Raw genomic sequence first — 23431 nt, 5'->3', positions numbered from 1 at the left:
TTCATTTGACAGAAGCGAAGATATGGCGATGCTATTTTTTTGTTTAATTCATTTATAATTTTAAATTACGTGGGGTAAAAAATAAATAAAAATACTCAAAAATTATTATTTTTGCCAAGCTTTCAGATGAAAATAACAGCCATAATGGTTCCAATGCAAAATACAGTCCAAACTTAAAAAAAAATGTTTCATTCGCGGTTTTCTGCAAATCGGCATTTTTAATCTTTATAAAAAAATAGTATAATGTTCTATACATAATTCTTGTTGGCTCCTAAAAGTTTCGTCATGGGACCTCCATTACTTTCTGCATAATTTAATAAAACATTAAAAAACAAAGCAGTCTTTCGTTGTTATACATTAAATTATGTTAGACGAATTCATGAATTCCGGGAGAACGACCGTTCCCATTTAGGTAAAATCAATAGGAAAAATGCAGTTTTGTATAACAAATAAATCCCTACCAATTTCAACGTGGGACAATAACTTCTTGCTAATTATTTAGTTCTAAAGAAGAACACTCGAATATATAGCAACACATTACATCCAAGCTAAGACCATTCCAGGCTCCTGGTAAATAACGCACCTCGTTCGGTTCGTGTCGCTCCTTGATTCCCCCTGTGGCGGCGCTCCTCTTTTGTTTTAAGCCTCCTTACAATGATTTGTGTATTGGGAAAATTTAAATGTCTTCAGCGAATGAGTATCTTTTTAAAAGAGGTGTTGGAGCAATATGATGGTACTTTTGAGAACGCGGAATGGTCTTAGCTTGGATGTAAGGTGTTGCTAACGTGTTGTTCTTCCTTAGAACTACATAAGTAGCAAGAAGTTATTGTTCCACCTTGAAATTGGTAGGGATTTATTTGTTGCATTTTTCCTATTAGTTTTACCTAAATGGGAACGGTCGTTCTCCCGGAATTCAAGAAGAACGAAAACTTTTCGTCTAATAAAATTTAATGTATAACAACGAAAGACTGCTTTGTTTTTTAATGTTTTATTAAATTATGCAGAATATAATGGAGGTCCCATGACGAAACTTTTAGGAGCCAACAAGAATTATGTATAGAACATTATGCTATTTTTTTATAAAGATTAAAAATGCCGATTTGCAGAAAACCGCGAATGAAATATTTTTTTTCAAGTTTGGACTGTATTTTGCATTGGAACCATTATGGCTGTTATTTTCATCTGAAAGCTTGGCAAAAATAATAATTTTTGAGTATTTTTATTTATTTTTTACCCCACGTAATTTAAAATTAAAAATGAATTAAACAAAAAAATAGCATCGCCATATCTTCGCTTCTGTCAAATGAATTTTTTTTTTAACTTTTTTAAAAATCCTTTTTAAATGGTGTGATAGTATCATAAAAATTAGATATCGTTTTGAGACCATGAAGAAAATCTCGATACGTTTCACAAAGAATCACTCATATGTATATATTAAAGAATTTTTATTAATGTAGAATTTTTAATTTATTTTTGAAATTTTTATTAGACTAGTAATAACAAAAAAAACATTTTTTTTTCATATTAAGTAAAAAATGTATGATTTTGTTAACCACTTTTTGTTTTTTTCTTTGTTTTTATTACTGGAAAATTTATGCAAAAATATAAATGTAAAAATATTTACAAATTTTAGCTTGATCTGAATTAATCTCGTAATTAAGCTTAGTTTAGAAAGCGCAATGAAATCCTTTTCAGATTGAATTAACCCAGTTGAAAAGATTTATAGCCCCAAAGAGTATCGCAAACAGGACAGATGCTGCAATGCAGGAAGCTAGAGGATACGGAACTCTTAGCCATGACAGGCTAAAGGATTATGTGTCTTTAGAAAACCCTCTCTTTTTTCGTTTTCAGCTATCTGTCTCATGTAAGCCAGCCATTTTTCATAGCTAGGAGGGACACAGGAAGCAGGAGCGTTACACCTGGCCTTCAGAGTAAACCACAAGACCGTAGGAACTCTTTACCGACCGAATGACTTAATACAATCTGACTGCTGGCATCGATAAAGACAAACAGAATCGGGTGTGTAAACAATATTTCGGGGTACAAATCGCTCTCGCAAGCCGGAATCAGAAATCTGTTTAGCTCAGAATGTGGATTGCTCCGAGGTCTTACACAAATATTTTGACAAAACGCCTGCTGTTTTCCACATAAATATTTATATTTGCCCTGCCTGCACCACACACATACACTCATTCTCAGGCCAACAGAACCCGAAGGATCCAGAGTATCTTATCGTGGCATCTCTACCTGCCGCAGACTTCGAACATGGACCAGCATCATTGTATCTGTATCTCAGTATCTGTATCTCTTGGCATCACACGGGCGCATTAATCTGTCGTGCGTATACAAATTCTGGGCCCCTTGCCTGGTCCTCGGAAATCGAAGCCACAATCCACAAAAATGCAGTTAAATAAATTACAAACGCTCTGTCACCCAGCGGTCGAGGAGTTTTTTGGAGTCGCATGTCGCGGGTTTATCGTTCGCCGGGCATCGCTTTGGCTTTTCTTATTCGAATTTTTCTCTTTAATGAATTTCTCGGCTCTTGTTCTCTCCTTTTCCCACTTCTCCTTTTATCCTGGCCCCCGATCTGCGTGCTAATGAAATAAATGCCCGGACAGCAGAGTCGTTCTCGAATAAGTTCTCAAGTTACCCGCTGCATTGGAACACGAACATGAGCAATCTGTGACATTGCCCACATATGGTAAACGTTCGCGGCTGATAAAAAAAAAATACAAACTAAGGGGATACGAAAATACGATACTGAACAAAATGCATATAGGAATTATGAGACAGTCATGGCACATAAATTCCTCAATGTGTGTGGGATCCAACACACAACCGCTGGGGAGTGTTTCTTTCGAGCTTGAAAAGGAGTGATCTTAAAGAAATCTGATTGGGGTTTTCGGCTTGTTGAACAAGTTTATTAGATGATTTATTTTCGGGAATATTTGTTTGTCTTGATTGTAATTTCATTATTTGTTTGAAATTTAAATCGCGCCGCCAATTAATAAGTTTTATGATTAATGGCTTAAGGATTGTTTTGTGTATACAAATTTAATTTTATTGAATTGCGCCTTAAATGTCTTACATTTTCTCTGTGATGGTATCTTATAAGCTTGAGAAAAGTCTTGTGGAAGTCATTAGGGCTTATGATGGTTGGTTGGACAAGCTTATTAGATTGATTTATTTTGGATACAAATTTAATTGTGCGGTGAATCAAACCGATATTTAATTAAATATATGAAATAAATATTATTTTGATCCTTTTGATTTTTAGGAAATATTTAATAAGAAAAAGAACAGCATTTTCTGCCTCCTTAAATTTAAGTTTATTTCCTGTGGCTCTATACAATTCCAATAAAACCACATATCCTCCAAAAAAGTAATCACACTTCGTACACCAACCAATTGACATTGGCAATAAATATTCCTCAACTGTTCGACTAACTCATTGCAGTTGCCTGCTTAATTATTAATTTCGCATTTACCGCAAAATGTTTATTGGACTTCGTGTCCCGTTCCTGGTATCCACTTAGACCCCAACCACCCAGCTCTCCACCAATCCAAATCCAGAGAAGCCGCAAGCCGAAAGCAATCTTCCTCAGTCGTCGAACTTATTTCCTCAATTGCATAAATCGAACAGAAATTTGTGTTTTGGCGCGTGTCACGAATGAGCAAAACAAGTTAAAAGACCCGAAAAAATACGAAAACCAAAGCGACAAACTCCTGCTCTCTAATTTTCCCTGGGCTTTCGAGACAATGTGACAAGGTCTATCCCACTGCCGCCCCCAAATATCAGTCTATAGTCTGTTTGTCACCCAAGTCATTTACATGCTCCGCCCGGCTACGTGACTTACATATATAATTAGTCACTCCGGCCCCTCTGAGATATTTCTGTGGGGATTTCTGTGGTTGCCATCGACTTGACTTGACATGGCTTGGGCCACATTTGATCAAAATGCGACCGTCCGCCGGGAGACAGAAACCCAGACTGGGACTCAAGTGAGTCACGAACGCCCATCGATAAAATATTTAAAATTCATTTCTAACATTTTAGCCGGCTCTACTCATCACCACATCGATTACTCATGCCACCGAAGTTTGAACTGTAAAATGCAGCAGTTAGATGCACTCTAAAATATCTCTTTTTTATTGATTGATAAATACTTCAAATTGGTTTACATTTTATATAGATATTTTTGGGGACTTAAAATAAAATAGTAGGATTAGTATACTAACTATACTATGCGATACTTACTATAGCAAACAGATATATTGTAAACTTTAAAAAGTAATAAGTAATCTGAAAAACTGCAGCCAAAATCTAAATATTTCAGCTTTTTATTAACGATTTTAGAGCTTTATTTAAAAAATCCTTTAAAGCCCCGAATTAAGGGTCTTATTTCTCGGATCTTTAAATTATTTAAAAAATAATTTATACAGAAAAGTAGATTGTAGTTTTATTTTTCCCAGTGCAGATAACTGTTGTTTCAACTGCTAGTTTTTGTTGGCTCTTCCATATCTTGATAACTCTCAAGTTGTGCTTTGATTTATGCCCGTGTCGGTTGCACTCACCTGGCCAAGATTGTATCGAGGGTAAATAGCGCAGAAATCGTTTGGCATCGAAACCCACCTGGGGTGGTCGGTTGCCTCAATAAAAGTTGCACTCGCACTCGCAATTGCCATTGCAAATGCAGTTTATTAGTTTTGCTATTGAATTACATATCAATGCATTTCTCATTCGCAGTGCGAGTGTGTACAGATAGAAAGATAGATAGCCGTGTATCTATAGCTTCATAAAGCCTTTTGCTTTCCGATACAGGCCATGTGTGTTGGTTGTTTGCGGGTGTTGATTGTTTGTCATAAATATCTGAGCTGGATTTTATTGCTGCCACCTAAGGGGTTTCTTTGGATTGCAAATTGTATATAAATAGAATTGGCCCAATTTGGCTTGGAGACACTTTTCACAAATTTATAATCTTTATATGGTGTTATTTGGTCTAATCAATGCCTTGAGTATTGATATTCTCACAAAGATGTGTGCAGATTTTTGGTCATTCAAAAATAAAGATTATTTATCTGTTTGATGTTTAATTACTTTAAAATAATTGGCAAACCATTGTTCTAAATGTACATGGAAAAGGTTCTTTTGGTTTTTATTAACAACTCACAATGATAATAAAATCCTTGTTTTATTGATTGTGTAAGCATATACAAAATAGCGATAGATATAAAAGATCTTCAATCGTAGTCTGTTATTTTTTGGAATTATCTACGGCTGATAATATCCTTAGCCCAAGTTTATCCCTGGCAAATATTTAACCCGTACCACAGCCATAAACATTTCTCCGTCTTATCGCCACCAACAATTGCCTCTATCATATTTTATATATTTTTTCTATTTATTATTACATGTTATATGAGGTCTTGCGTACCCCCTCTCCACCATTCGGTTGATAAACTGGGCTGCCACTCACCTAAAACCAAACCCCCACTCTCGACCCACCGTCACTTCAGTTGAGTTCGATTCCTTTGTTGATTTTTCTAGATTTGAAGCACTGATTGTGCGCATTTTACAACCGTACCCGTAACCATATTCCCTCATACTCGTATATATATACTACCGCCCTGCCCGATTTCATTTTCCGGGCAAGGTGTGAATTGCGGAGGAACTGAAAATGCAGTCTGGAATTGGAACTCGGTCTGTCTCTTTGCTTTTTTGATCGACAGCTTGCCTAAAACTGTCAACGCGTTTCTTTATTTCTGTTTCTGTTTCGATTTCGGTTCCAGTTCCCATTCTCATTCCCACTCCCCACATCCTGTGTTTTATGGCGCATTTCTTTCGATTTCCAGCGATTTGTTTGAGTTTGCTGCCGCTTTATGTTTGCACGGTTGCACAGTGGATTGTCGTCGTAATTGTCGTTGTCACCATGGGTCCCTATCGAGGGGTTTATATCACAGTCGACTGAACGGATCGAGGTTACCCTCTCCGAACTGACGCTTAGATTAAGATTAAGGGCGACCATTGTCGGCATTTACTTTCCTTTTTACGCTGTCAAAATATGAATTTGGATATCATAAATCAGTAGCGTGGTTAACAATGGCCTGGATGATGGGCTAATAGGATGAGGAGCTCTTATAATAAGTATAATAAATGGGGCGTTTTTGACTCGAATGAGGTACAGAAACATTTTTATTATAAAATTGTAATGTAATTCGTGACTACAACATTCGATTAACCTAAATTCTCGCTTTTTTGATACAATCTTAAAGTTTTTCTTTCAAACAAATCCAAATCGACCACTTTTTCCCTTATTTCCCCCACTGAACCTTTATTTAATCAATTTCCCATAAATCACATGCCAAATCAGCTCGATGTCTGGCTACTTGAAAGGTTCTTTGGAACTTTTCATCTAAGCTCCTGCACTCCCTCAATTTCCCTACCGCAGTGCATATCATGACTGCAGAAAATTGCTTAACTATATGGAAAATTGACAAGTTTTGATGGTTGACAGTGCGGTTGAGCCGCGCTGTTTTTCCCATATTTTCCTGCACAGTTGGGTTATGCATGATTTGCTGTGAAAAATGCATAAATGGAAAAGGAAAACTTGATCAAAAACTGCTGGCCACCAAAACGGTAGTTTAACCATTTTCCCTTCGGCAACTCGTTTACTTTTCATTCTTGACATGGCGTGCAGTTGCTGCATTTGCCGTTTGGAATTATTTCAACGTTTCTGGCCAATTTTCGGAATAGAAAAACTTTTTTCAATGCTTTTGTTTTGCAATGATGATTGACAGACAAAAGTGAGGGGTCGGGGTCGAGAGTTGATTGAACCTCGGCGACAGTTCCTGCTTTGGGGCGAGGTTCCTTGAATTGATTCGGAAAAATGGGTAAACAATTTGTCAACGGTGGATGGCATTACACGATCCATAATATTGTCTAAACAGAAAGTCATTTTCAAAGCGCTGAACCTCGGGAGTCAAGACTCCTTTCTTCGTCCTGTTTACTGCACTTGAAAAAATACCTTTTATTATTTCAGGACCAGATTGCTTTATCTATGAGATTACACGAGCAAATAGTTATATTTTTTAAACGCGAAAATTCTTTAAAATTTTTAGAAAAAGTTAAAAAATATGTAAATGTTTGTCTTTGCCCAAAAATTGAAGACATATATATTTTTTCACAGTGCGCATTTTCCTGACCTCACTATTGGGACCAACCGCAGTCGCAGACGAGACATGTCAACTGCTAATGTCACTTAAATGCCAGTGCCGCGTCCATCACAGCCATCGTCCCTCTCGTCCTGTCCTGGATGCATGTGTGTCCTTTGGTTTCTTTTGTGTCCTTTTGAGAAAATGCCAGGACTACATCCGCTTAGGCGTGCTGGAAATTGGATTTTCACAGCTGCCAGACAGAAACGCATTGAATGGTCGGGAGCGAAGGCCATTGAGGGACCCTGAGATTTAACACGCTTTAGATTTCTTCCCGCTTTGTCTCCATGGGAATGCCGCAGTGCTCGCTGCCCAGTTGATTCGTCATAGCGTCTCAGCCTGCTCAATTCCCCATCCATTATTCCTTTTTGGGCAATTTCAAGCCTCATTATTAGCACTGGCTGCCCAAACAATAAACCAAAACAAATTTCAACTAATTACGTTGGCAAATATTCATTTGAATTGAGTTTTCAGGAATTGGAATTCCAAGGTTTAGAGATCTCAGTAGGTATGGAAGGGGGTTGAGTTTGTCGCTGGGGAATAATTAACGAAACTATAGAGGCGAAATTATAAAAATAGGGTTAAAACATTTTTTTTTATTTTCTACGCAACTACCATTTTATTATTCGACATTCGAATCATCTTAAATAGTTGTTAAACAATTTCCCTAAAATTAATTTAACTGAAAACAATAATTTAAACATGCTGCGCTCTTATTCTAGTTTATGTGAATTTATCTCGGATTAATAATATTTATTTAATTTACTTAATGAGTAAATTACAGTTGTCTATATTCTAGGGAAGAGTCTTGTAAGTAACTTCTATTTTCCTGGCATTATGTGTTTTTGCACATTTCCAAACACCCTCCATTTGTTTCGCCACATTAACTCATGGATTCACCCAGGCACCTATCCATCCATCCGCTCATCCGTCAGTCCACCGGGATAACCATGCCGAAATCCATTCAGCTCGACCAACTTCCGTCGGCCATTTTGCCGTAGTCGGAGATCCAAAGTAATTTCCTTTGCCACTAAACTGTGCGGTTGATGACAGATAAGCAGAGTCCTGAATCCTGGAGGGCAGGCCCGAGGTCCACTTCCCTTTAACCGCAGAGCCCCATGAATAATTCGCAACTTCTCCGGAACTCACTCCCTCTCTTTCGCACCCGTGCAGCCGTCTCTTTCTCTTTGCATATGGCCGTCTCTCTCTGCGACTCCGAAATGGCAAATGCATTGAATGATTTATTTGGTGTGATTGCTTCACACACACATACCTTATATATATATAGGCGATATACTCCCACCGATTCCTCTTTGATTTCCCTTTGGCAGCAATCAAACAGTCGTTGCCGTTTGTGGTCAACAGAGGGCGCCAGAAATACACTGGGAAATGGGGGGAGGGGGTCTCTGTGGGCTTTTGTGAATTTTAATTGCCACGTTTGCTAAAGTGTTTTGATTGCTTTGTCATTGCACTAATCAGCACTTGTTCTCACTGCCTCACTTGGGGGCATTTATTAATTATAAATTCCCTTCGATGGCTCAAAGCGTAGAGAGCAAAAAGCGACAGGGGGCGCCACTCAATCGTTCGTTCCATTGATTTCTTTCGAAGCTTCAAGAGTGAATCAAGCCCTTTCTTTCGCCCGCCATATCCCCCTTTCTTTCACTAGCCGCTGTAAAAAGCATTTTCAATTGAGATTTATTGTGGCGTGTATTGGTTTAGGGGGCGTGGCAGCTTCACTCGCTTTGCATTTTTCAGCTCACTACTTTACAGAGCAGTTCCGATTTTGTACCCTTTCCGGGGGTGTTATACATTTAAGCTTGCACTTTCCTTTCTAAAAACCTATTCTTTGAGTATTAAGATTAAAACATTAAGAATGGATGTATTTTTAAAGTAATAGAATTACTTTGTTATGAAACAGCTAATGGAAAGTCTTTTTATGAATAATAAAAAGAATAATTTAAAACGGTTTCATGTAAGTCACGTTAAGGATTCATTAAATGGGATATTCAATCCTAAGGGCTAGTACTCAACCCAACAAAAAGTCGTCCAAAACAAAAACTTCATATGAAACAAAATTTTTTGACGTTGTTTTTCATATGAAGTTTTTTGTTTTGGACGACTTTTTGTTGGGTTGAGTACTAAGCCTAACTCATATTTATTTCCTTTATAAGAGTATTTCAGCATCCGGAGTGCCGAAGTATCCTTATTTTCCATTTTTTCACTCAGTTCAGAACAGAAGCTCTGCTCTCGGTGCCTTTAGTTAAGTTTTTAGATTGAAATTTATTGGGAGGAGAGGTCCCCCTTTTTTCCGCCTCTGCTGGCAAAGTCAATTCCTTTGATTTGTGGCGCTTTTGCGTGCAATTTTTTAAATTGAAAATCACTGCCTGAGCGCAATCCTTTTTACATCCTTGGCTTCAAATGAATACGTTTCTCTTTGCTTCGTTTTTTTTTTGTGAATTTTTGTGTGAAATATGCAGCACTCGTATTTACTTTTATCGAGATTTATGCGCCACAATTGATATTGAGGTTAATAAATTGAAGGCTGTGCTGTGCCAGAAACCGAAAAAGCTGAATCGGAATCAGAACTCACAACTGTAACCCAATCACTTTTCAAATTGAGCTCAAGTGCAGCCAAGGCGAAATGTATTTCGGTTTTTTATTTTTCTAAAGTTCATTTTAGAGTAACCGAAAAGGTCACTTCACTAGTTAACCCTTTGGCACGGATTTCGGGTTTCCGTTCTACTTGACCTTGACCAGCTATTGTCTGACTTTAACTGCGTTTCCTAAACTCTTTCGAAATTCCCCGGAACCACTATGTTTATTTTCGGGTTTCCTTTCGTGCCTAACTGAAATTTTATGGTTGTCTGTGTGTGTTTTGGGTCAAATGTGCATATTTCGTTTGCCTATTTGACAGTTAAGGGGCATTGAGGTGTTAAGTAAGTTTCAGTTGGCAGCTGGCCGAACATGGAGTGTAGTGCGATACCCAAATGGAGAGGAAATGTGGATATTATACTTAACCGGTTAACCATATAAAGCTGCTTAGTTCATAGTTTTAAACTAGGTAGCTTCCTATTAGTAGGAAACATAAAGCCTTTACTTAATAATAATAAATATATTTATTTAATAATACAAATTTATTTGTAATATTATATTTTATTAACATTGTCAAGAGCCTTCGAAGCTCACATAATATCTTCCTAGCGAGAAACTTTCAAAGAACCGTAAAGGAAACTTTCCTGCAAAACTTTAACAAACACCACGCACTTTCAGAACTCTCCTCCCTGGGCACCTCATAAATATGATTTTAATCGATTTCGCCACACTCACATTTGTGCCCGACAACATTCAAAAATCCATTCGAAAACAATGAAAAAGCAATCAAATCGTGTTCCCTTTTTTCCGAAGTATTCTAGCTAAAGTTAACCACATACACGAGCGCACAGGCAAATTGGAAACTTTGTAGTAAAAGTTTGCCATAAAAAGAAAATACTAGAGAGTCGGGGAACAAATGACAAAAATTTTGCGCATATTTTTGCAGCCAAGAGAAAATTGCGAGTGCCAACTACGAAGCGGCAAACAAGTTGAGTTAATGTTGGAAAAGCCAGGGCACAAGCAAAAGTCAAAGTTTGTTGTTTTGCCGGGGTTCATTCATATAACTCGATATGTGTCGATAAACTGTCCCTATACATATCTGCTCCCCATGCTCTGCTCCTTTGGCTTCAAATGCACATCTCTCCAACTTCGGTTCGTTTGGTCTTTGGTCTCCTTATTGTTGCTATCTGATTCCAGCAACTGCAGTTGGCCCCACGACCTAACCCCGCCCACTCGACCCTCCCCCGCCCCGATTTGTCACTAGTTTTGGTTTTGGCCAAAGTTTTTGGCTTTCAACTTTTGTTTAGTGGAGCAACGACCAAAGCAATGAACCAACCCAAAAAGCAGTTGTCGCTCGATTTGTCTTCCTTTGCTCTCTCTTGCACTCAACGAAAATGAGATTTTTTATTTTTAAATATTAAGATATAACTTGAATGTTAGCATTTAAAATTTAATTAATTAATTTAATTATATGTTATAAAAGGCTTAATAGAATTTTATATATCGATAAAAAGAGAATAGCTGTTTTTCTTTCTGTGCAGAAACTCCTTTTCCCAGTCTCCAGCTTCTGTCTTTCCTCGATGCTTTGGCATGTTGCACATTGTTTGCCGCACTGCAATTGTTCCGCTCAGTTGATCCGGGGACCCCTTTAATCTTTCGCCCCTCCCTTCTGTCCTGAATTTTTATTTTAGCAAAGTTTTTTCATTTGCTTCAAAGTAAAGACAAATTCCTTCATGTCGGTTAAGGTTTTCCCCACTTTGGCTTAATGAATTGGAAGCGATTTCCCGAGTTGGCAACATCTGGGCCAAGTAATTTGTAGAGCAAAAGCTAAGTGAGTATTTTCATATGCGAAGTATTTTGGTAATTTACAAGCTCAATTATGCGGTAGCCGAAGTCATATATACTTAGTTTTCTGTTTGTGGAACCCTGGTCCTATGTATAGAGTCACCCTTGCAGCCCTCCTGTCAATTTAGCCGGGTCATAAATTTCAATATTGTACTCGTTTTTTTCGGGTGGTTCGAAGTCGGGGAACTTCAGGGCGATATCTATGCGGGTTATCTTCGGTGTGACGTGTGGTTATCGGAGCAATGGAATACTATCCCAACTATGCCATAATTTGCTTTAGAATGGTGTGAATTATTTGTTCGTTTCTGTCTGCTTCTCCCATTCTCCCTTTCACATTCTCGTGTGGATTTTTTATGGCCTGAATTGTTATATCTTAATTTTCTTTAATGGTTTATTATGATCCGACTGCAGTTGGCTTTATGTTTGCCCTGCGTGCCAAACCCGCTGGCACCTTTCCTCCTCTACACTGATAATTTCGTCTGATTGACAATTGTTTTCTTCGTTTTCACGTCGGTTTTTTCGTTCATTTGCGATAATGATAATAATATGTAATAATATTTATTTCGATGCCCGTCTGTCGTCTGTCTGTCATAAATCGTGCTTATTTATGGGAAATGAGATTTGTAGTAGCGCATTAATTGACCGGCCGTCTGTGTTATTCTCTATCTCTGGCGTTGGCACGATCGGAATTCGAAGCCAGAGGATTGAACTCATTTCCGAACGATGACATTGATATTTGCTATAATCTGCAATACTTGCGTTCTATATACTTACTTGCAGATAGAGCTGCTAATGAGGGATTAACGGTGTTAATTATATTGTTTACTTTGTTATTGCGTTCTTAAATAATCTTGCGGAATTCTCAGTATTATAAATATCATTTTGATTTAAACGAACCTTGAGCATTGAAAATTCTCAAGTTCAAATTAAATTTGGGATTGGGTATTTAATGTTTCTTTTTTTGTTTATTTTTAAATGTAAATCTTAAGTCCTTTTATATAAACTGATATAACCTTTCGGACCCACCCCAAGACATCTTTAATTGTACAATATCGCACAACATTTCTGGTAATTCATCTTACAACTCAGTGAGATTAATGATCTTTCAATTGATCGCCAAGATTTATGAGTTTTAAATTGATCCAACTCATTTGTAACTCGGTGTCTTAACTCTTTAAGTCCTTGGTACCAAATTGATTTGTCGTCTTGTGGAAGGGCAGCCCACAGCGGCCCAACTCTAAACCGAAAATCCAACTGGGATGTCAATGCATTGTGAATGCTTGGAGCGATGCGATTCCAGGGAAGTGAGCTGTTATGGGATGTCTTTAATGCCCATTGACGGAGCGCCGGGTGCAGTCCAGTCTACAAACACAACATGGACTTTAACAACAACATCAGCGACAACGCCACTGGTTGTCTAGTTAAAGCTAAAGTTACGGCGAAATTTCCCCTGAGAAACAAACAAAAGCGCAGACGATCGATCGACAAAGTACAAACAAAAGGCATGCCACAAGGAAAAGAAGTGGGGAGGGGGGCCATAGCCGATGGGAAAATAAGGGGGATCGGGGAGGGGGCATACCTGGTACCACCCAGGAAAATCACGATGACGAACTGATGCCTGGGCAGATACAGATACATGGCCCGCAAAAGGAAACAACGACAGAGGCAACACCTCTTGTTAGTTTTACTGATCATGATCATGACAGGGGTAGGGAGATGTGCCGAATACACTGCCCAAAACGTGGGCTTCCAGTGCTTTGCATAAGTCTGGAGATCGTGATTTCAAAGTGAAATGGGTTCTTGAGATATAACTTTCCCAATCAAGGCATTCACTATTTATAATAAGTGTCATTACTTACGATATATTAATGCTTTGGTATGATTTTTTATTTCAGATATTGAAATATAATGTTTTTCTTTTAATTTCTTCACTTTTTGACGATTGATTTATTATACTAAAATATGTATAATTCTGTATGTAAGATTTTAAAACCGATTTCGATCAGTGCAGCCTTTTGAGCCCTGCCCATTGGACAAACTGATTGAGGCACGAACTGGCGAAACTCCTTCGTGGGTCAATCATCGGGTTCCAACTCGAAGCTGCAGTTGGAGTTACGGCCTGAGTCGAGTTTATGTTTCACAGTTTGCAAATAACTCTAATCGGGGTTTTCTGCTTGGGTGTGTGGGTGCCTCCCGAGTTCCCCCTTCTGCCATTTATAACTCCCCCTTCCGGGGATCCTGCATTTTCCTCTGCTTCTCGGATCCGAACAAGCCGTGCATTGTAAGTTCATTAGCGGCCCAAGTGCACGATTCGCTTGTTGTTGGATGCCCGATGTTGGATGGATCGGACTATACTGCTCCCTCTCTCACTTCCCCCAAAATGCATATAAACATGAGATTTTTCTGCACCTTCTGGCCAGACTTTTATTTTTAATACACTAACAGGGAGTACTGCGAATTTCGCTTGGAAATAAAAGTGTAGTGAGTTGAAACTCGAACAAAAAAGGGACAAATATAAATGGGAGATATTAATGTTAATGTTTAATGTACAAATCAGCTTAACCCTCTAAGACGTAAGCATGCCTCAAGGCACGTATTATTTTCGCGCGAAAAAACATAAAATAAATGATAAGTCTCGTTAGAAACTTCGGAGAGCTTTCAAGCCTGAGACCCATAATTTTGTCTGCCTTTTGTCAACCGCCAAAAAATATTTAAACAATTGAAAAGATGTTAGTTTATTTGTTAAGACCAAAAACGTAATACGTGCCTTCAGGCACGCAAGTCTTAGAGGGTTAATATTGTCACTTTAAGACAAATATAACCTTTTTAAATTAATTATAAATTTCAATAATGACAAGCAATTTATATATTTTTTAAAAACAGACCATTATATCCTAGGGTATTCCTGTTTCGGTTACTGGAGCTGACAGCGCACAGCTTGTTTATTTTTTGCTGCTTTGGCATACCTGGGAGCTCCTCCTAACTAACTAGGCAAAATCACTCATACTTGCAACCACAGTGCACCACATGTGGTCTGAAGAGCGAACAACCGGCTCGCCAGGAGCAAAGGGGGCGGTGAGGAGAGGACGGAGGCCGAGGACGGAGATGGAAAGATCTTCTTCCTCTTCCAACGGCACCCTGCAGCTAAAAGAACGGGGTGTATTGAACCGCAGCAAAGGCAACACAAAGCCAAAAGTCAAAACGTGAGCCTGAATTGCAGGCGATCTTGCGTCCCCCTCTCTCACCGCTTCTTTCTTCCCTCGGCTCCTCTCTTTCCCGCCTTACCGTAAACCTGCCCGGGACCTGGAAGTTCTTTTTTTCGTTCTACCTTTTTATCGCTCTTTTAGCAAGCCAACCGATGACGCTAACAAGGCAAGAGCAACAACAACGGGTCGGAAGAATGATCGAAAGGGGTTTTCAGAAGAGTCGGTGAGCGAGGGAGAGGGAGAGAGAGCGCGAGAGAGAGACGGAGCTCGTGGGCTGACGGCGTTATCTGGTAACAACGTGTTACGAATTACTTTTAACAAGACCCTTAGCAGATAAAAACCAGAAAACCGGTCGAGAGAGGTTGAACCGGGAGAGTAAGATAGAGCGGTGCGCCGGAAGAGAGTCTTCAGAAGAGTGCTTGCGCTTGGAACGTGCGCTCATTAGCGAGGTGAGCATATAAACAGGAAGGAATTGCAATTAAAGCCTGGCCCATGGAGTTCCTGAGTTATTTACGGGTGGGGGAAGGGGAAATAGAGCATTTGAAACACCCTGTATTCACACCACCACCGAAGAAAGTCGCAGAACTTGCTGAATTTTCAGCAGGGTGCGCTGGAAAAACCGGAGAGAGAAAGGCGAAGGAAGAGAGAGTGAATGAAAAACCTGAAAATATGCCAGACAACAACAGATGCGTCTGAAAAAATGGGTGGAAAAGGGGCTGATGGGCGGGGGGCTGGTGGATTGGCATGCGAAACGCAGCACATGTGCAGCGAAAGGAGGAAGAGCAATCAGGAAGGAGCGGAAGGGACGAGGGGTGAGGGAGAAGGACGAGTGAGAGCGAGAACGAGAGGAAACGTAGCTGTCAATCTAGTCAGAGATTTGTCACCCGGAGAGAGTGGACAATTTTTACGGGGGTTGGGAAATCGCAAGTGGGTTAAAAATAGGAAAACAATAGGTGAAGCTAACGAAAGGCATAAAAAGCGTAATATTCAAGGCATATGTAGGCAAATAAATATTATTTTGGGAAGTAAAAAAATAAAAAAGACAAAAAACATCACAAAATTAGTGCGAATATATAAAAAAGGCATTAAAAAATGTAAAAATAAATAAAACTTCCTCCTGATAATCGTATAAATCCTGAACAGGAAATCGCCGTCATAAAAAGCGATTTACACCGACACCATAGGCATAAAACTCACCTTAGAAATGCCCAGGAAAAACAAATGCATCCATTAAAACTTGAGTTCCTTCCCATATTTATTTAGCTTATGCAAAAAGTAACGAAATGCAGGGCAAGGCAAACAAAAAGAAAGCCAACCGTAAACAAAACATTTATTTAGCTGCATTTATCGCATGCTATACACTCAGAAAAAAAATCGCCCTAAATTTTAGAAAATCGCCATACTTTGAAAATCGCCTTGAAATTCAGAAAATATTTCTATTTTTCAGAAATATTTTTCTAAATAATAAGAAAAACTTACCCTGATTAGATCAACTCCTCTTGTTATCCACTTTTAGAAAAATTTTCTGTTATTCAGAAATTTTTCTTTCAAACTAAGAAAAAATCGCCTTACATTTTAGAAAATTGGCCCAATCGGTAGCCTAGGGGTCTAATGCGAGCGGATTATTTGTTTTCTACGCTTATATTCGGAAGCGTGTGTTCGATCCCACGTCGAGGCGGACATTTTTTGCGTCTTTTTTTTTTTTTTTTGCGCATTAAAATGTATACTTTAATACAAATAAGGATTTAGGTAAGCTAACACACACATAATGGATAAATAAGAGTATAAACCTAGAACCCAGGAGAACAGAATGAGAATGTACTTTGTACAGCGCCTCTCGTGATGCTTCCCTGGCGCAGCTAGTAGAGTGTTTGACTGCAAACTGTGAGGTAAGGGGTTCGAATCCCGCGAGCGACCAAAATGTTTTCCTCAAGATAGTAAGTTATTTGATTTTTATGCTTATCATTAATAAATAATATAATAATTTCAGTTATTATTTCAGTTACAATTAAAGATTAAAAGTGTGTTTGTGTACAAGCATCGTGACGTCATCCATGTGTTTAAATAGAGGAGAGAAAAATACGTTGAAAAACGAGAACCCCAACAACAACACCCCACACCGACAGACTCCACCCAGTCGGCATAACTCCCGATTCCCCGATTTTTTTTTCTTCTTCTTATTCAATTTTGCAAAAACTAACCCTAAATTTAAGAAATTTTTTTTCTAATTTTTAGAAATATTTTTTCTAAAAGGCAAGGCGAGCTGCCTTTGGCTTAAAAAGTATGGCGATTTTCTAAAATTCAGGGCGATTTTTTTTCTGAGTGTACGAAAGAGCTCTCTGGCTCTTCCAATCTCAATCTCTCTTCCAGTCGAACTCACCCTGTCTCTCCCCGTATCGCTCCGTCTCTCGCCGCCCTCCCCCACAATTCTCGGCGACGAGCGGCCTACCAGGTCTTGGCCTCAGTTCTCGTTTTGCGATCGGAGCGCTCGGTTCTGCGGACGGATGTACGCTCGAAATCGAACATAAACCCACAATAGGTCTCGCGAACCCCAATTGCACCTTTCAAACGGCAGTTAACCGATGAAGAAAATATAAAAATAACTAGAAATACCTTCTTTTGTGCACAATTCGAAAGCCATGACAATAACCGAAGTCGGTCGTGATTAAAAAGAAGTTTTATTAGGTTGCCACAAAGTGGCGTCCTCGAAAAAGCGACAGAAAATACAGAAAACGAGTTATGAAAATACAAATTGTGGCCGTGCCATGTGAGAATGTGTGTTGAAAATTGTTATAAAGAAACAAGATTTGCCGCCTGTGGTCGTTGTTATTGTTGCTATTCCGATCTGTGATCGCTGATCGACAAGCGTCAACTGAAATTGGATTTTCGGCGCCCACCGCGACAAATACTAATAAATACTTATATCTGTACAAAAAACATCCATCCTACACTAAAGCACCTGAGAGATAGCGACAACATTTGGCGCTACACGAAATTTTAATTAAAAAATCTGTCCGAAAATAAAGTAGAAATTACCTGCAGCGGCAAAAAGTTTCTATGAGAAGCGGCGCAAGTATTTATACGTACGAGTAAATATCTGTGTATCCGTCAGATACTCGCCATCCGTGTGTTCCTGCATCTCCAGGTGTCCGTGCGCCAGTGTGAGTGTTTGATGTAAGCAGACGTGAAATTGGATTAACTTTGACAGACGCACTGCGGTTTTTAATTACCACCAAAGAGTTTTTTGGGATTAACAGCGAAAAGTTGGACCAGCTCCCCAGGTAAATATCATCTACGAAAACGGGGAGCCCGGTGATTTCCATTACACTGGGAGTCAAAGATCAGTTGCGGGAGATCCGTTTAATGGGATATGCCAGTCTGTCAAAGTCCGGTGGGGAACTGATCTCCAAAATGGGGGAAAAATCCGGGGCAAATGCACAACTCGAGCAAATGGATCTTACTTTTGGGGAAAATGATTTTCTCCTGAATATAATGTAACATTATTTGATCTGTTCAAGTACTTTTAGAAATTGGTTAAGCCCTTCTAACAAAACTAAATATATATGCTTCTAATCTAGCTATATTTCTATCAAATAAAAAAGAGATTTACCAAAAAAGACTGATTGTCAACTCATAAATCTTTGTGGGAACTTTTGAGTTGATCCCTTTCAAAATATCACAAATCCCGAGGGTCAAAAGCTCACTGAATATTTAACCCCAACAACAGTTACACATGGTTATTTTTACCGTTTTATTCGATCAGCCAGCCACCTTATCTCTGTTCGATTTCTGTTCGACTGGCTTTTTGTTTACTCAACAACAAAAATTGCGCCTGTTACGTTCTTTTTTTTCGACAATTTTCGTTTATTTCATTCGAATCAATATTGCCGTCAAATGAATGGAGAACCACGAATCGAATCTTATCTCCCGCGGGGAAAAGGGGGTTTGGGGTCTGGGGTCTGGAATGCGTGTGTGTGTCTACATTATTTCATTATTTGTTGTCAAAGTTTTGGCTGCCGAGGCAGCGACTACCAGAAATACTACCATGCAATCGATAGAGCGGGAAAATCAGTAAAAGGAGGGAGTGGAGTGGAAGACCCACGACGGACAGAGGGAGAGCGCTGATTGCAGGTGCTGGCTGACTATACCTGGAAAAATTTGGAGTTTGTCTCTGGTCTTCGGCTTAATCTGTGATCAAGATAAGCCATTGCATGTCGATCGTTTCGTGTTCGAGATCCCAGATCCCCTAGATAATTTTTCTTCTTTCTTTCTCTCGTGTTTTTTTTTTGTGTCTCTGTGTGGAAAATTATGTTCCTCTGCGGTCATAAATTATGCGTAACGCGACACCTTCGTCTGCAGGTTTCCAATGTGTCGTTAAATATTTTATTTCATTTTTATAGGTCCGCCATTGGTTTTCGCATGAAGCGAACAGGCGGAGGACTCGGATCGTTGAGACAAGAAATGATTTCATTAATTTTTCAGTTAACAGCAGACGCTCCCAAGGTTAGACCCTCGCTAAAGGCAAAGGTGTTGCCTGAACTGCCCGGCAGAGCTGGCTAAAAATATCAATTTACATACAGAGACACAGGGACATCATGTGGTGCTCCCCGTGCTCAATTCCCGATTCTCGGTTTCTCCTCCGGGCCAGGCCCGCACTTTCGCAATTCGAAAAATTGCGCTTTGTCACACAGCAAACGACTTTCGGCCGCCTGCTGGGGCGACACTCAAATGCCAGGCCGTGCTGTTTGCTCTTCTCTGCTGGTTGCAACTGCCGAGTGTTGCCTGTTGACTGGGCACAGTGGTACCAGACCCTCCCATAAAATGTCCTCGAAAACATACTTAAAATACTAGGGAAATCATTGGAATTTTTGTGCCATTAAGATGAGCCTTTTTTATTTCAATGGTTATATCACAAATATCTCTAATATATTTTAAAAATAATTTAATAAAAAATTTGATAAATATTAAAACCAACTGTACAACGAAGGTTTCAGTTTAGAACTTAGTTCCTCGGAATTGTTGTAACCCCTTCTTCCTGAAAATCCTTGACCACTGTGCCCAGTGACCTCCCGCAGCTTTCTGGCCTGTCTGGATGTCTCGTTCTCCGTGTTTTCTCTCCTCCACTCTATCTCTCAAACAGGTGATCATTTTACAAACGGTCCTGGGCTACCTGTTCCCGCTGGTCCCGCCGATCCGAGAATCCCAAAAGTCGGCCATAAATTATGTTTTGTTTGGTTTTTGTTGCTCGCTGCTTTTTTGTCTCCTTCATTGGGCTTGGCTATAAATTTCTCGTTGACTCTTTCCACTTGTCAAAGTCTTTTCATTTTCTTGGTGCTTGACGTTTTTTTTTTATGATTTTTTGGGGTCTCTCCTTTGGCTTAATTGTGATTGGGAGAGGATTATCTCGTTTTTTTTAGCAATTGGATGCTGCGAAAATTTATTGACAAGCGCATTGACACTCGGCCAGTCCAGTGAGTCAGTCAGTCAGTCACTCACTCAATTCAGCAGGGAGACGTCAGTTGACTTGTCACTCGCGACGGGTTTGTCAGTTTTGTATCCTGGTAAGCGTTTTTTGCTGATCAGCCATGATGGAGCTGTCAGCTTAGGCGCTAATGTGCATACTAATGTCGGATGCTTGAGGAGGTTTATGGCAAAAGGAGTGAGATCTGACAGCGAAACTATTTGGGAATGTTCTGGGATTGAAGTGAGTCAAACGGGTTATTCATTAATATTTTAAAGCTACTTTAACATTTTAGAAAGGTTTTTTGAAGATAGATAGTTTGCAGAATAGAAAACACATTTTGAAATATAATAAATTCCTAATTGATCCAAATAAGAGTCAAAACAATGGAAATGTACTGCAAACATGTGTATATCATAGAAAGTCCAGCAAATTGATACAGATGATTGTAGTCTAAAATCAACAAAAGTACCACAATGTTGTCATATCATTCTCAATTTATTGAGACCGCAATCATCATCTGCCACATGTGGCTTTCAGTTCCACCTTTTGCCTGTTCCACCTCCGATGGCAATTTGTCCGCGGGCATCGGCACGATGTGTTCCCATGATCATTTACCGATCTTGTTATAATTATAAAACCCACAATTGTCTCATTGCGGGTATCCTCTGCCAGAGTCTAATCATGTTGAGGCCCGGGCAACTCCTCCAATGGGCAAACCGATAATTTACGGACAACCTGAGCAACGACCCTCGTAATTATAAAAGCGTTTTCCTCTCTGTTGCCTGTTTCTGGCCCTCTTTTTCTCTCGGTACACATGGCTTGTTTAAATAACACCAACATATTGATTAATTTTCGAGGCAGGGTTGAAGACGGGACTTGACATGGTTCGAAACGGGCCAGAAGCAGGTCTCGAGTCGTCCATCAAACTGGCCAAGTCAACTCGAGCCCCGTGCTGCAATTCATCAAACTGCGGGCCAGAATGTGTTGCCTTCTTCCTTGTTTCTCTACACAGGAAGAAAAATCTTCGCAACTATTGTGAAAAAAATTACAAATTTCAAAAACTAAACTGATTGATATTTTTTTTAAAGTTTTCTAAATAAAATATTAAAAATATATATAAAAAGAAAAATTTTAAATCAACTTCTAAGCCAGTTTTTTTTTCTAAGTGCCCTGCTATTTTGTTTTGCCTTGTTTTGTTTGATTTATTTTGCAGCTCCTTCAATTTTTCCCATTCAGTCATATCATTAGGCTTGGGGCTCTCTCTTTTTCCCCGGTTTTTTCTCGTTTTTTTGGCCCCTGCCCATTGTGGTTAGCGAAGGAAAACCGAAATCAATTTGACATGATTGCCATGGATCATAATTTTTTTTCTTTCTCTTTTATTCGGTTGGTTTTGTCGGCGCTTTCTTCGGACGCCGAGTTTTTGGTGTGTGTTTGTTTTGAATATTTTGTTTGCCGGCTATTAGGTTTTGATTATTTATGAGCTGAACCCATGGGGCACACACTCGCCACAGAGAACTGCTCATGGCTCGTTGAAATTGGCCCGGCAATTAGCCAACACAAACGCCCCTCTAACCGAAAAACGATTATTTGTTTTTAAATGAAAAATCACCAAAAATCAACTGGAAAGACAAAAGAAGATCAGCATTCGGTCCCTTAGATCTCGCACTTTTTATTATTATTTTAGCATGCCAACAAACTATTTGTCTTTGCTCAACAATCAAGCTAAAATTGCCTTTTAATGGCAGTTTACTTATTTATTTATTTGTTTATCTTTGCATATCTTAAAGGTTTGCCAACTTCGAAGGCAGCTAATGCCCGAAAAAATACCTCCAGACTCCAGACCAATTTATCTTTTATAATTTTTCAATAAATTTATTGTTTTTCGTTTTCTTTTTGTTTGCGTTTTTGTCGATTGTTTACAAAAAACATTTATTATGCATAGTTTGGTTAGACAGGCGAGCAAGCTATCAATTTTTCACCTTTCGTATCTGGCAGATACATCAAACAAAAAGTTGAAACTTGTTGCTTGGGTTTCGGTTTTCGGTGTTCGACGTTCAGTTTTCAGTTTTCTGATGGTGCTGCTTGCTAACTGTGTCGCTAAATGTGCTTTGCGGTGTTGTTGGGGAGATAAATTCCATAAAATCAACAGCAACACACTCTAAAATCGACGACTACCTAAGCAACAATAACAATGAGAAATGACAAAGGCAAACGACGACGACGACGACGCTATCTGAGGGAGAACTGATGATGATTTATGAGCGTCAGAAATCAAGTAGAAAATTACGGTAATAGAAGAACACAAGGCAGACTGCACACCGATACGAACGCACACCGAAATAAATTCAAGCGCACAGATATATCTATACCTTACTACCTAGGTTTCCAACTCTACTCGAGAGGTTAGCACAGACAGCCGAAAATATGTACAAACAAAATCGACGCCGTACGTTGGGCAATTTTAGCTAGAATTTATTTCGGGTTTGGGCAAACAGCAGAGAGCCCACATGAAAAACGATAAAAACATGTTTTCCAAGACTATTTCATTGGGGGAGTTATTTTTAATATGCTAATTGCCAATGCAAATATTGAGCTAGCGCCTGGTTGAAGCAATTTGCATTTTATACGAACAAAACTTAAAGTGTCGGCTATAAATCCGATGGCACACTCACACGTGTGGGAGAATAAGAAACAGAAACACATATTTATGGCATTTTTTCTTTCGTCGGGCATCAGTTTCGCTTTGAGTCTAATTCATTTAGCAAGACGACACCTTGTTAGAGCCCTGACTTATGGCGGGATGTGGGGGGATATTTTCCAGCTGCCCTGTGTGTGGGTTTTAGCTGGAAATGTAGCGACTAGGTGTTAATTTTGTTTGTTATTCGAGCCAGTCGCCAGACCCCAGTCCCCAATCCCAAGGAACAAATAGTTCACAGCCAGCACGAACAACGAAGAAACACAGTTCTAAAATGAAAATTTCCATTTAAATTTAAAATGAAAATTAACAAGGCATGCGGGCGAGTGTAGGTGTTGGGAAATTGAGAGGGATAGGGGAGAGACCTCAACAAGTGGAAAATGTAAATGGAAATTATATTTTGGGATCATTAATAAG

The 23431-nt window shown here is 39.2% G+C and overlaps 1 protein-coding gene and 1 long non-coding RNA gene across 2 annotated transcripts in view; one reads left to right on the top strand and one right to left on the bottom strand.

Moving 5' to 3' along the window:
* LOC138913206 (uncharacterized) overlaps window positions 1-23431 on the bottom strand; it is an 84358-nt gene that overhangs the window by 21362 nt on the left and 39565 nt on the right. The gene's annotated exons all lie outside the window — the stretch shown is intronic.
* The window catches only part of LOC108057958 (frizzled-2), a 99279-nt gene that overhangs the window by 54259 nt on the left and 21589 nt on the right, over window positions 1-23431 (top strand). The gene's annotated exons all lie outside the window — the stretch shown is intronic.

The sequence above is a fragment of the Drosophila takahashii genome, chromosome 3L (assembly GCF_030179915.1).
Source record: "Drosophila takahashii strain IR98-3 E-12201 chromosome 3L, DtakHiC1v2, whole genome shotgun sequence".
In the NCBI taxonomy this organism is placed as follows: domain Eukaryota; kingdom Metazoa; phylum Arthropoda; class Insecta; order Diptera; family Drosophilidae; genus Drosophila; species Drosophila takahashii.
The sequence above is the reverse complement of the archived record's forward strand: the minus strand, read 5'-3'. Positions and strand labels throughout refer to the sequence as shown.